This window comes from Malaya genurostris, chromosome 3 (assembly GCF_030247185.1).
Source record: "Malaya genurostris strain Urasoe2022 chromosome 3, Malgen_1.1, whole genome shotgun sequence".
Classification (NCBI taxonomy): domain Eukaryota; kingdom Metazoa; phylum Arthropoda; class Insecta; order Diptera; family Culicidae; genus Malaya; species Malaya genurostris.
Window position 1 is genome coordinate 51,674,270 of NC_080572.1, and position 12,337 is coordinate 51,686,606.

General features: G+C 35.5%; 1 protein-coding gene across 1 annotated transcript in view; it reads left to right on the plus strand.

Annotated features, from left to right (window-relative positions):
* Window positions 1–1,698: 1,698 nt before the first annotated feature.
* The window catches only part of LOC131435293 (transmembrane channel-like protein 7), a 29,537-nt gene continuing 18,898 nt past the window's right edge, over window positions 1,699–12,337 (plus strand). Inside the window, exon 1 of the mRNA XM_058602995.1 lies at window positions 1,699–2,526. The gene's annotated coding sequence lies outside the window, so the exon portion shown is untranslated. The remainder of the gene's footprint in view (window positions 2,527–12,337) is intronic.

Below are 12,337 nucleotides of genomic sequence, written 5' to 3' on the forward strand. Positions count from 1 at the left end.
CCTGCAAGCAGCTGATCGGTGTTGACAAACGAGGGGGAACCAACTAGTAAATTAACTTTTACATAACACAAGGGGTGTACCGATAGTAAATAGTTCGCGCAGTATAATATAGGTGGAACTAGTGCATCACGAATAATTATTTCTATAAGAATTTACTCATACTGTCATGTCTGTTAGTCTGTGGTTAAACTTTGTCCAAATTAAGCAGAAATGCATTTAAATGAACTCGATTTTCGGAATTTAATCGAAATTATGGATGAAACCAACGAACGAGGACAATGATCTGCTTCCAGCGATTCATCCGTACACTTCAACTGCTAGCTTTTCTGGGCAGTAGGATTCGGTGTAATATGCCGGGGTCAAAATTGTTTTGTGTCGGTTGATTGCGCAGCAGTGGAAACAGTCTTTCACCTTGTTGGCCACTATTCGAGAATTACTAGTGGAATTCCACAAAGAAATCATTTTACCGTACGTTATGGTACCGCAGAGCACTAGCCTCGCTCAGCTCTTTGTCGGTCATTTCCATGTCTTTCTTCTCACACAACGGTTTCAAGTCAAGACCTGAATTTTGAACTTGGCTTTATAAAAGACATAACTCATACTCCTCAATTTTTACATTCCGCTCGAGTCAGGTAAATCCATTGAAATGTTCCGTAATATAATAACCGATCTGAAATTTATTTTGTTTACATTCATCTTGCCTTCGATATGCAGTAACCAAGGTTATGGTAACTGTTATTCATAATCAATAAATATATCAACTTGTGCTGCCAGTTTAAAAAAAATCACTAGTGTTTCCGATTTGACATTTCCAATTACTGAGGGGTAGTTAAATTTACGATACAGTTTTGATAGACGAGTGGCAGGTCGTGTCGTCGGCATGGCTGGTCGGAAAACTTGTTTATAAATTATTAATAATTTGTTTTTTAGACAGAGCTTAGAATTTCTGTTTATAAGAGGATATAAACATTAAATATATTTATTACACTTTGCCTGGATTCCTTCAATGTGATTCTTGAAAGTGAGTTTTTTGTCATATGTTAAACCTAAGTATTTTGCTTGATCAGAACATGTCAATTTCAAGCCATTCAACTTGAGAATGTGATTATTGTTTGGATTAAGAAAAAAAAGCTTATGAGGAAAGATAATTAATTGCGTTTTTGCTGCATTTGATTCCATTTTCCATTTTGACAGATAATCACTGAAAATATTTAAGCTTCTTTGTAGGCTACTGCAGATCACTCTTAGATTTCTACCTGTGGCTAACAGACTTGTGTCGTCACAGAATAGCTCTCACATTCCCCGAACATATCATTGGTAACATCCTTTTTTGCGAGCATGGCGCCCTCAGGCGAGTCCGCATCGAATCTCGTACATAGAAGTAGGGAAGAGAAATGTCAAATTCATGCGCGCCGAAATAGCAGCACCGCGCACCCACACAATTGACATGAAATGTTGAATGTGATGCCGTGCGGTCTGCTGTTAGCATAATATTGTTCTGAGTGCATAATACAGATAAATTTGAAAATAAAAACAGGAGATAAATCTGGCAACTCTGATACTGTCAAAGATAATGTCACTCTTAGAGCTGTCGATTCCTAGGTAGCTCACTTTTACTGAGTGTCACGATGCATATGCTGAGTGTATACATCACGTATTTACAGTATTTACACTATGCCAGGTCAAATCGCGTTGGGCACTCGCGCTAGCTGGTTGGGGCTGTGATGTATGCGCTCGCGTTTTGTCGTACGGAAAATCGGGATAATCTGCTTCACTGATAGAAGAGCTACTCTGTAAAAAGGGAAGTGATAAGTTATTTTCGAGAATTTTAAATGACAAAATACGCAGTGGAAATGAATGAAATTGTTTAGTATCTTTGCACGAAAGACTTAGATATGACACATAGAAATTATCTGGATTCGTCTTGGGCAGGAAATTGTTAATTAAGGAAGCAGAAAATAATGCAGCATCATGTGAAAAAATGGTGAAATGAAATCTCCGTGAGTGGCTATTCGTCAGCAGAAGTACTAACGAAGGAAATCTAACGCAAGTTTTGGTTTGTTGATTGAAGAATATCAAGAAATGTATTAAAATGTGTACTATCTTTAAAATCAGCAAATAATATAGGGTGCAGTAAGTGTCAACTGTAATGGAGCTTTGATTTAACACAACAATGCGAAGTAAGGCAGGCCATGTTTGTGAACTGTGACTACGAAATGTATCCAGCTTATAAAAGATAAATTATGCATAACAAGTGAAAAATTGTTGGCTAAGCGAAAAAAATTGTAACCCGCAAGCACTAACAGTGTGAGTAAGTGCAAACCAACAAGAAACCGTGGCGGATAACCGAGTACATGGTGGTGCTGAAACAGCCAAGGAGTGCTACAAAGTATACACAGTACACCGGAGAAAGCCGCAGAAAACGGCGGCCCCTTAAGAGAAGGCCAGGATATTTTCAGCTTGAGTTCTTACAGGCGTGCAATACTAGATTGGAAACAACAATTGCAATGATGGATTGGTGAATGTGTAAGTGTACCATTCAATTTGCTCTGATTGGAGTTAAGTGTATAAACCCTAAGTACCACGTTAAATCTTTATAGTTAATTTAGCATCTGATACGGAAATACCTAGGCAACAGTCGCTTATTTTTAGTCTCTTTTCAAATAAATTTTTAAGACAAAAATGTGTTTATATAATTGTTATAAAATGTAACCACTGATATTACCGCAGTATGTTCTTGAAAATTCGTAATGGAACTGATCCTGAAGCGATGAATTTAACATATACCTATTTGCTATATTTGAATCGTCAATATTTGAAGTCTGCATTCATGGTTTAAATTAATAAATTGTACCTGACAGTAAATATGTTAATTATATCCCAGAAAAAAACGTCTATATAAATACTGCTCTAGCATCTGGAACCAATTCTAATACAAACATACTAATTCTAACGTTACATGCAGTATCCATGTACTTTCTCAAACAGCCCGACAGTACCGGTTTATTGTTATAAATTATTGCTCGCTAGCTGCGGATATCGTCAGATCATTTCGATCACAATGTATTCTGTCACCAGATAATTAAGCCGGTTCTCGCTGCGTACATTTGTGTACACAGTATCAGAAAACCAACGATAATTGGTGGACGTCGCTAGTGTTGCGCTGTCCGCTGAGGCAATATGTGCCTCTAATACCGCAATGAAATACGAGTACATTCTCATCGTATGGATGTGTATCTCACAATTTGATGAATTTATTGTAGCATTGTGCTGCTAGCATCGGTTCACAATGAGACTATTATTTAGATGGTGCCAAGAATAATACTTTGTTTCTACTTACTGCTATGGACAACACATCTCGATTATCATTTGTAGAAGTGAAAAGAGGCATGAGATAGGAACTTGTGAGAACCATTTCACCATTTGACGACCAACTAGTGTTACCTCGCTGATCAACATAAACCGCTAAGTGAATGCAAAGTTAATGCTAGTTGTAAAACACTTATTAATGTCTTTCCTGACGTGCCGAAACAATTTAATAATTTTGCTCTGACCTAGGTATTCATAAGCAGAAGAGAATAATAATAATTTTATATACCTACCTGTTAGAGAGTACATTTTACGAGTTTTTTAATTAAACAAAAGTATCGAGATTTACTTTACTCAACAATAATCCAGTCATTGAATATTTTTAAAAATCCTGAAAAGAGATAAATCTTTATGCAGAAAACTCGATCACGTTTTCCTGTATTCTAACGCAAATAAACCGAAGGCTCATCCGATTATGTTTTTATTCGCATGAGAGGGGTATGGAAAAAGTGCAAACTCGATCACTTATTTGTGCATTGGTACCCACTCAGACGCGTGCCGAAGCAGAAGGCCGTTAATAAACAAATTCCCACTCGTTGGGCGAAACGTGAAGATTCACTAAACTTAATCAGCAGTGTATAATAAACGGTACCGGTTAGCAGTGTGTACTTTGTGTGTGTGTGATTAATTGTTTTGTTTGTAATGGAAGTTAATTTTCTTTTCTCAATACGACAGTTTTCAAAACCAATCATCTTGATGTTGATACAGTTGATTGTGAATGAAATAACAATTCCTACGAGCTGTATTTGACTAAATTATTCTAGATCATTAACGGAAGTTCTCAGTTCAACAGGAATAACTGTTTCTATTTTTAGACTCAGTGCGCCTGCTATCGAATTTCATCATATGCCACATACTGTTGACATAAAAATAACGAAAAGATGATGCATTTAGATAAGCAGGAAGCGGTAAAATTAAATGAAGATCATAGTAGTGTTCTTTAAAAGGTTTTAAGCATTAGATCACATCAAATTTAATATACCATTTTCTCGTTTTAGTATTGTTTCCTTTGATGGTTGGGAAATACTCTACATTGTTGATTCCAGATGATTGAACTTAGATAATCGATGTTAATTTCCAGCATTCTTCGTACGAAATACGCTCCAAGCGAATAAGCTCATCTTATAATATTTAACGCCAAAATGTTAGATATCTTGACAATTAAATTGTTGGGTGATTTCGTTTCGAAGTCACATGGGCATGGTGAATTGATTACTCGAACTGACTTTGATTCCGATCCTATTCGCTTCCGAAAAACGAATCATAACAACTGCTTGCTCAATTATCATAGAGCTAATTGAGTGCGGTACATATAATTCACACATATGAAGCAGCATGAATCACGTAGCTTATTTCTTACAATACCAGTGAAATAAATGAAGCACTTCAAAACTGGAAAACACATTATAATTGACACTAAGAATTCATCATTTGTAATGTATTACTTATATTCTATACGTTCTGTTCTTTGAAGCATGCCAGTGAAAATTGCAAAATCACATCCTTGCTCTTCCTTGAGTACTATATCTATACAATTTTCATATTCTTTCTCATCTCTCGATTTTCAATCAAACAGTTCAACCAATCATCACACTTTCGAATCCGCAATTACACGAGAGTCTGCTTGGATTGATCTTTGTTAGGAACCAACACCGAACACGTGAACCCAGAATATAGACTCTGTTTATCTTGTTTTGTATTTGTTTTGTAGCCGACAAAATTACATCAATATCCCAAATGTATGCAGTTATATCTTTGTACTTACATGAGATACGGATTTCGATATTTAAGCTTCTCTTCGCCAAGCTTATGTTCAAGATTTGTACTCAAGCAGTTATTTTTATAGCGTTAAGTTTCTCTACCATTACTACCATTCTGCGATTTCGGTTGAAGCGATAAACTTTTTCTCACACGAAAAGACCAAAATCAGCATTTTGGCGAAAAAAATAGTTGATTTTCTGATTTTAGTTAGTTATTTTTTGAGACAACTAAAAAAATCTTACTTTTGCTAATTTAGATTTTTTAATTCATTTCCTTGGTGATAGAAAAATAGAGACAAATTTTCTGATTTTAGTCACAAAATAAGTTGCCAATGAGAATTTCGTGTTGGATTGAAATATTGCTGGTTTGTGAGTTTTTTTCAGCAAACTAAATTCTCAATTTTATAAAATTTAATAGTTATTTTGGAAATTTTGTTGTTAAAATCAACTAATTTAATTTAGGCGCAGAGCTAATTTCGGTCGTTCCGTGCATTATTAATCGAGTTAATCTTATATAAATTAGAAAATTAATCTTAAACACTCAAAATTTACTCTGGGGTAGTTGCAAATTGCTCAGACGAAAACGACATAATATGGAATTTCATCCGAACTCGCATGACACAAGATCAGAGCATACCATTAAAGCTTCAAATCGTTTTACAGCGCTTCCTGGCTTGCTGTTTAGCATCAACCTACCTCCGGCATGCTACATGTAGGACTGAAACGTTAGCTATAATTTCGCTTATATTTATAGATTCGCGTACTTCCAACAGCTTCGCTTTTGTATATTTTGTATTTTGTATGTTTGAAAGCTACTATTGGGCCATTGATCAAGTTCAAAGATCAAATGGCTACCACTTCCCGTTCCGGAGATGTGATGGTATGAGTGGCGTAATCGACAAAACGCACTTTATTCCTTAACGCTTCAAGTTCGGAGATCAAATAGCTGTCACTCCTGGTTCTCCGGAGATATAACGGCTCAAACTTCTCAAGGATAATCAACGAATTTCGAGAAACTTAGTAGGAGATAAACCATATTTTTGCGATTTTTTAAAGAGATCGTTAAAAAAAAAGAGTTCAGATATTTCCTATATTAGTAATCATCATTCGAACAACATTTTGTAATTCTTTTCGTGAAAAAACTTTGAGAAATAAGTCGATGAAGAAGTATTTTCCAAGACGCGTTTTAGAAAACATGACTTGCGGTGTCCACTGTATCTCAGCGCTAAATTATCATAAGTCTGAAAATCCTAGTAATATAGTTGTAGTAGATGTTTTTCTAGATCCCAACTAAACACGGAACTCTCTTCGATTTCTCAGCAATGGTTAAACCAATTTTCACAAATCTTGATTCAAATTAAAGGTCTCATTATCTTAGAAGATACTGTGTAATTTCATCCAGATCCGAATTCGGGTTCCGAAATTATATAACGACGAGAGTCAAAACTTTCAAACCGCCATACAAAATGACAATGCATAATCGATACGCATCGGTACGTGCTGGTACGGAAGAAGAGAATACCACCGCCTTTGCTCTGTTCGCAGCGTGCTTTGTTCAATTTCGTATAGCATGCAGGGTTGCCATATTTAAATCTATTTTTGTTCAGGAGAAAAATCTGTAGTTCTGTTTCGGAGGTTCCAAATTCTGTATATGAAAATGATAAATCAAAGCGCAACGAAAAGAAAGTGTCATTAAATCGAATCTGAAAATGATAGTTACTTTTTGTTTATAGATAAAGTTTATTGTGATGTAATTGGTAATCATTTCTTGCATTGTGACTAAAGCTCCCATCTTTTCATCTTACCAGAAGAAATTTTAGAAAACTTAAAGAATAAAAGAAAATAAAAAAATAAATGAATATAGGCCCAGAGGGTGAAAAATTGTCACTCATTTTCCTCGGAGATGGCTTGACCGCTTTTCACAAACTTAGGATCAACTAAAAGGTGCTATAATCCTATAGGTTGCAATTGAAATTCATCTGATCCGACTATCGGTTTCGGAATTATATGGTATTTCAAACCGTTATTTAGTGCGACGATGCAAAATAAGGAAAAATCCTTATTCATTGAACGTAACTGTTTACAAGTTGAAAAGGCTATGTTAGTTTATACCCAAAGAAAGTTTCTAAATTTATTCAAGCTTAAAAAAACTACAAAGATTAGCCCCATGGGGTTGTTCGAGCCATTGATGTGGAACAAGGCAACCAAAATTTCTAATGATCTACAATCAAACAGTCCAATCAATGTCACATTTTTGAATTCGCAATTGCACGAGAGTCTGCCTAGATTGATCTTGATTAGGAACCAACACCGTACATTGTTTGTTTTATAGTCGACGAAATTACATCAATATCCCAAATGTATGCAATTATATCTTGCTACATACCTGCAATACGATTTTGATATTAAAGCATCTCTTCGCCAAGCTTGTGTTCAAGTTTTCTATGCAAGAAATTATTTTCATACCGTTAATTTTCTCTACCATTCTGCGATTTCAATTGAAGCGATAAACTTTTTCTCATTATCAATCGAGTTCATCTTATATAAATTAGAAATTAATCTTAAGCACTCAAAATTTACCCTGGGGTAGATGTCAATTTCTCAGGCGAAACGACATTACATGGAATTTTATCCGAGCTTGCATGACACAAGATCAGAGCATACTGACCTTTGATATATCGCTTACTCCTTCAAAACTGTCGTCTATGGCAGGGAAATCCGATATGCTGGAGCTACTAATCAAAATTTCAATCATTTATAGTTGAAAATACGTGGCTTCAAATCGAATCGTAGAAATATTTCCAATCAAATAATGAAATAATATTAATAATTGAAACAAATTATACTGAGCTGTGAGTGTTTAAAACCTGACCACATTTCTACGTGTATTTTTCCTTGAGTCTAATTTGCACCCCTATATAGAAAATAAAGATGTGTTCCACATCAAAAATTCTTGATGGAATCTTTCAGTGATATTTTCAAAAATATGAATGATATGAAAAAGACATCATTACACCACTAGATGGATTACAACAGGTTTTTTAGTCCGACCGTTGATACTCACGACGAAATTCTAAATTACCCCGAAGCTGTTATCAGCATGATTTTGGTACACAACACGAAAGTCCCGTAACTCGACATGAGTTTAAACGTTCAATAGATAACAAAACTACAATGTTGTTTGTTCTACAATTCATTTCATCCTTCGATCAACCGCTTATATGATTTGATTATGATTCTGAGCGATAGTATAACACTTGATTTGAAGCGACTCATTCGTGCGAATCGTTTTTTTCAGGCCCCATAGCTAATGTTACACATCACTACGATTGGCATTGATTATGCATCGGTAATATGCCGCTCTTATGCCATAATTTGCCGGGTTTTCTTTACATCATCAATCAGTTGTCATCCGATTTGTTTTATTGTACTAGTTCCTATATGTTTCCCACCCAACCCGCTACTTCATGAGCATACTCGTAGGTACAACGCGCGATGATAGTGGAACCGATTTGAGAAAAATAAAAATGCACTCATTGAATGAAGTTATTAGCTTGAGCACATACACTAGACTAAGAACAATACACGGAATTGTATAGAGTTACAATGGATTGGTTTAAGAGACATTAATATAATTTTATGTTTTAACTCGAATATACCTAAGGTCTCACAAACAAACGTTTTATTGGATGTATTTATTATTATGATAAACACTGATATAATTGGCAACATTGCCGAAAGTGCCGTAGTTTGGTTCAGTGCAGTTAGTACAACTGTGTTAGTACAACTCGTAGAGTTATTACCAATGGTTTCAATCGGCTAGCTACCGCCGGCACGTGCACTGAACTTGGCCACATAACTGTGTTTTGTTGCAACGGGAGCTTCCACCATGAAACAGACCCATGCATCGTCACACCCATTCTTTAAGGTAAACGACGTAAGTAATGAATGTTTCCCAAAGTACCAACTTCTGACGTTTGCAATCTACACTCTTACTGATGTACCTATTTTTAACTTTTTGAGTTCAGTCTTGTATGCCAGTTGCGAAAATCACAATTCAAAGTGCCCAGAATCAGATTGATAAAAATAGATCAAGTGACATTGTAAAAAATGGGATCATCACCCCTATTTAGTATCAAAACTTAAATTTAATCGAGGTGCTGCGGATGCTCAATAATCTCGTGAACAGTTCTGCCAGCTTCATTATGGTCAAAGGTTTCACTTTGCAATTGAATCAAGTGTCTGCCATCGACAGTTCCATACATACTGGTTCAGACCGATTCTTTGAAAAAAAGTCAACTGACCCTCATCCTCGTAAATTGTTTGACCCCTGTTCCAATTCAAGCGAATTAAAACTGCTTGTTGCGGTTCTTGTGACTAATAACGGCACTACAAATACGAATGAATGAATTAATGAGCCAATGGTCAACCTCAAGCAAAAGATGTGTAATGCGAAAAAGAAAATGAAGAAATTGCATCCGAGACAAATGCAGTACAATTCGTAGTACTTGTTTCCTGGTGAAGCCATGCACACATTTTAAGGTTAGAAGCCATACATAGATTAACAACTTATACCAGACAGTTCATAATTTACTTATGCACTGAAACGATCTGAAATTACATCTTCCCTGAATTAGTGTTATTCAACTGTGTTGTTCGACAAATTATTGCATGAAACCTGCTCTGTAATAATCCCGTTCACGCTCAGTACTCATTCGGATATAGACAATACCAGCGTCCGCCACACATTCGCCTACATTGTGTCCGAAACGGCATACGTGTTTGGATGACCTTCTCGGCATGAACAAAATAAAAATGATGAAACCAATCCTCTACAGAACGACGCGATTTCTCTTAGAGATACATTTTGATTTCATCTCCTCGGAGGAAAAGTGGAACTGGTGCGAAGGAAACTAATTGATTTTTTTATGATTTAAAGCCGTAAAGCGAATAACCATTAAAGTGAACCGAATGCGTGAAAAAAATTCACGAGTTTGTGAGTTTATCCTATACCTGATTGATTAATAGGTTATGAACGAAGCAAGAGAAACAAGCGAGTAACTAAAACTAACGAACTAAGAAATTCAAACGCTGTAAACAACAAAATCGAAGTCTTTCTATGCAAGCTATAGCTATAGGTATAGCTCTAAGGACTTGTTCAAACTGTGGACGTACGACCACACAACTGTTCTCACATTCACTGCTAAAATTTGTTTCGAATATTTAAGTAGCAGTTTTTTGTGTTTCGTATTAAACTATTTTGAATTTAGACGAACTATTTTTGCTTTCTATATAAGGATGCGAATTCATACGGGGCTGGGGTCCACTAGGAGATTGATAATACATATTATCTTCCTCCGGACAGTACCAGCCTAGATGCCGTGTGGAATCCGGCGGAAAAAATGAACCAAGAATAGATCCACTGGGTTCCTGCATCCATGTCGTAAAAGGCGACAATTGCAGGAATTACTTTTTCCTTTCAGTTATCAGATGTTTTTCAATGTTTCACATCTGATTACTCCATTTTATTAAATTATCACTTCATTCAACTCCATTCAACTTATCAATTTCCGGTTAGCTCCGGAGAACATGTTTTCTTCTTCCATGTCAGTGCTTGTCTTTCAAGATTATAAATTGAATGATAAAAATCAACTATTGTGGAAATCCAATAATATTACAAAGTTAATAACAGAGATAACATATATTGACATATTTCATAAAAAGTAAATTAATACTTGTTTGTTTGATAAATTAATAATTTTTTCTCGGTAGCCGACTGCCCAGATCAACCAATATAACCAATTAATAATTTTAATAAATAATTTAAATAATGAAGCGGAAATAATAAACAATCAAGTCGCGCGTGAAATCTGTGGACCTTTGTCTGGTGTTTTGAGGAGATTTTACAAAAACTTTTTAGAATATGTCACTACAATAAATCAACTATTTTGTCTAAATCCTATTCGCTCGTTTATTTTGTATCACGTAATTTCATTTATAAAAAATAGGGAAGTTTTCATTCTTTACGCGATAATATTGCAAATTTTTCTTCAGTTTCCTCGAATAAGAGCTGTGAATCAAGACTTCCCGGGACTTCAATATTCGCTTGGCTTCGATGTCGTAGCACTGCAGGAACTTTGTTGAACGGGACAGAAGGTGTGGAAAAGTGGGCTTCGAACAACTACCTTCTACCAGAGCTGTGGGACAACTAGCGTTCTACAGGGTGGCAAGTGACCGGGAAAATCTGGAAAACCGGGAAAAAGTCGGGAATTTGGTTTTACCGGGTAAAACCGGGAAAAAATTGGGAATTTTAGTGCAGTCCGGGAAAAAAATTACTAGTCCTAATCATGATTTTCCTGATACAACAAATGAAAAGATGAAGGCCATTTTGTGTTTGAACTAGGAGTTCAGAACAAGTTTTGAAACTTTTTATTGTCCTTAACAGGTTCAATGGTGCACAATTCTATGAAAATGGAGCCAACACCTCAGCAATTTTAAATCAATAAAAGCTTTCCTAGTTGCCATCAATAACAGCACAATGAATGCTCATAATGAAAAATAAGGATAATTTGGATGCTTCTGCTGGATTTCTATTAAATCTCGACAAATATTAGAAAAGACCCCAAGTGCAAATGACAGTTTCTATTTGTTTATTTTCTCTTTCAATTATTACGGCGTATTCCTGTATTTCCCAACTCTGAAGGGATATCGTATATGGTCCTCATGTGCACCTGGTGCACTGCACAACTGGTCAACGGATTTTCCAGGTAGCCTTTAAAAGACTGATTCAGTGGTAGTCTTGAAAAAGATTGAATAGCTCGAAAAATAATTATTTCAATTTTAATTGTAAGACTTTAAATTTAATTTTTCATCATTAGGCTTTCAAATAACTGATGATATTTTTGGAAATTACAAAACACCACCAATAATCGTCGAATATGATGTGAAAGCTGCGCTTAAGAGCATTCTTGGAAAAAGCAAGAAGTTTAAATAAATTGTGTTGATTGTTCAAAGAAATTGCAAGAATTTTGATGCTTCATTCCTTCATGAAATGCAAGACTGATCACTTTCATCACCGTTGGAGAGATATTTTTCTTTTTTAATCCTATTGCCACATCGAAGTTACTAAAAGAAAAAAAGTAAAAGACAAAATAAAGATGGAATATATTGGACTGGACTTAGTTCAGAAGATGAACGTTTGGGCAAAC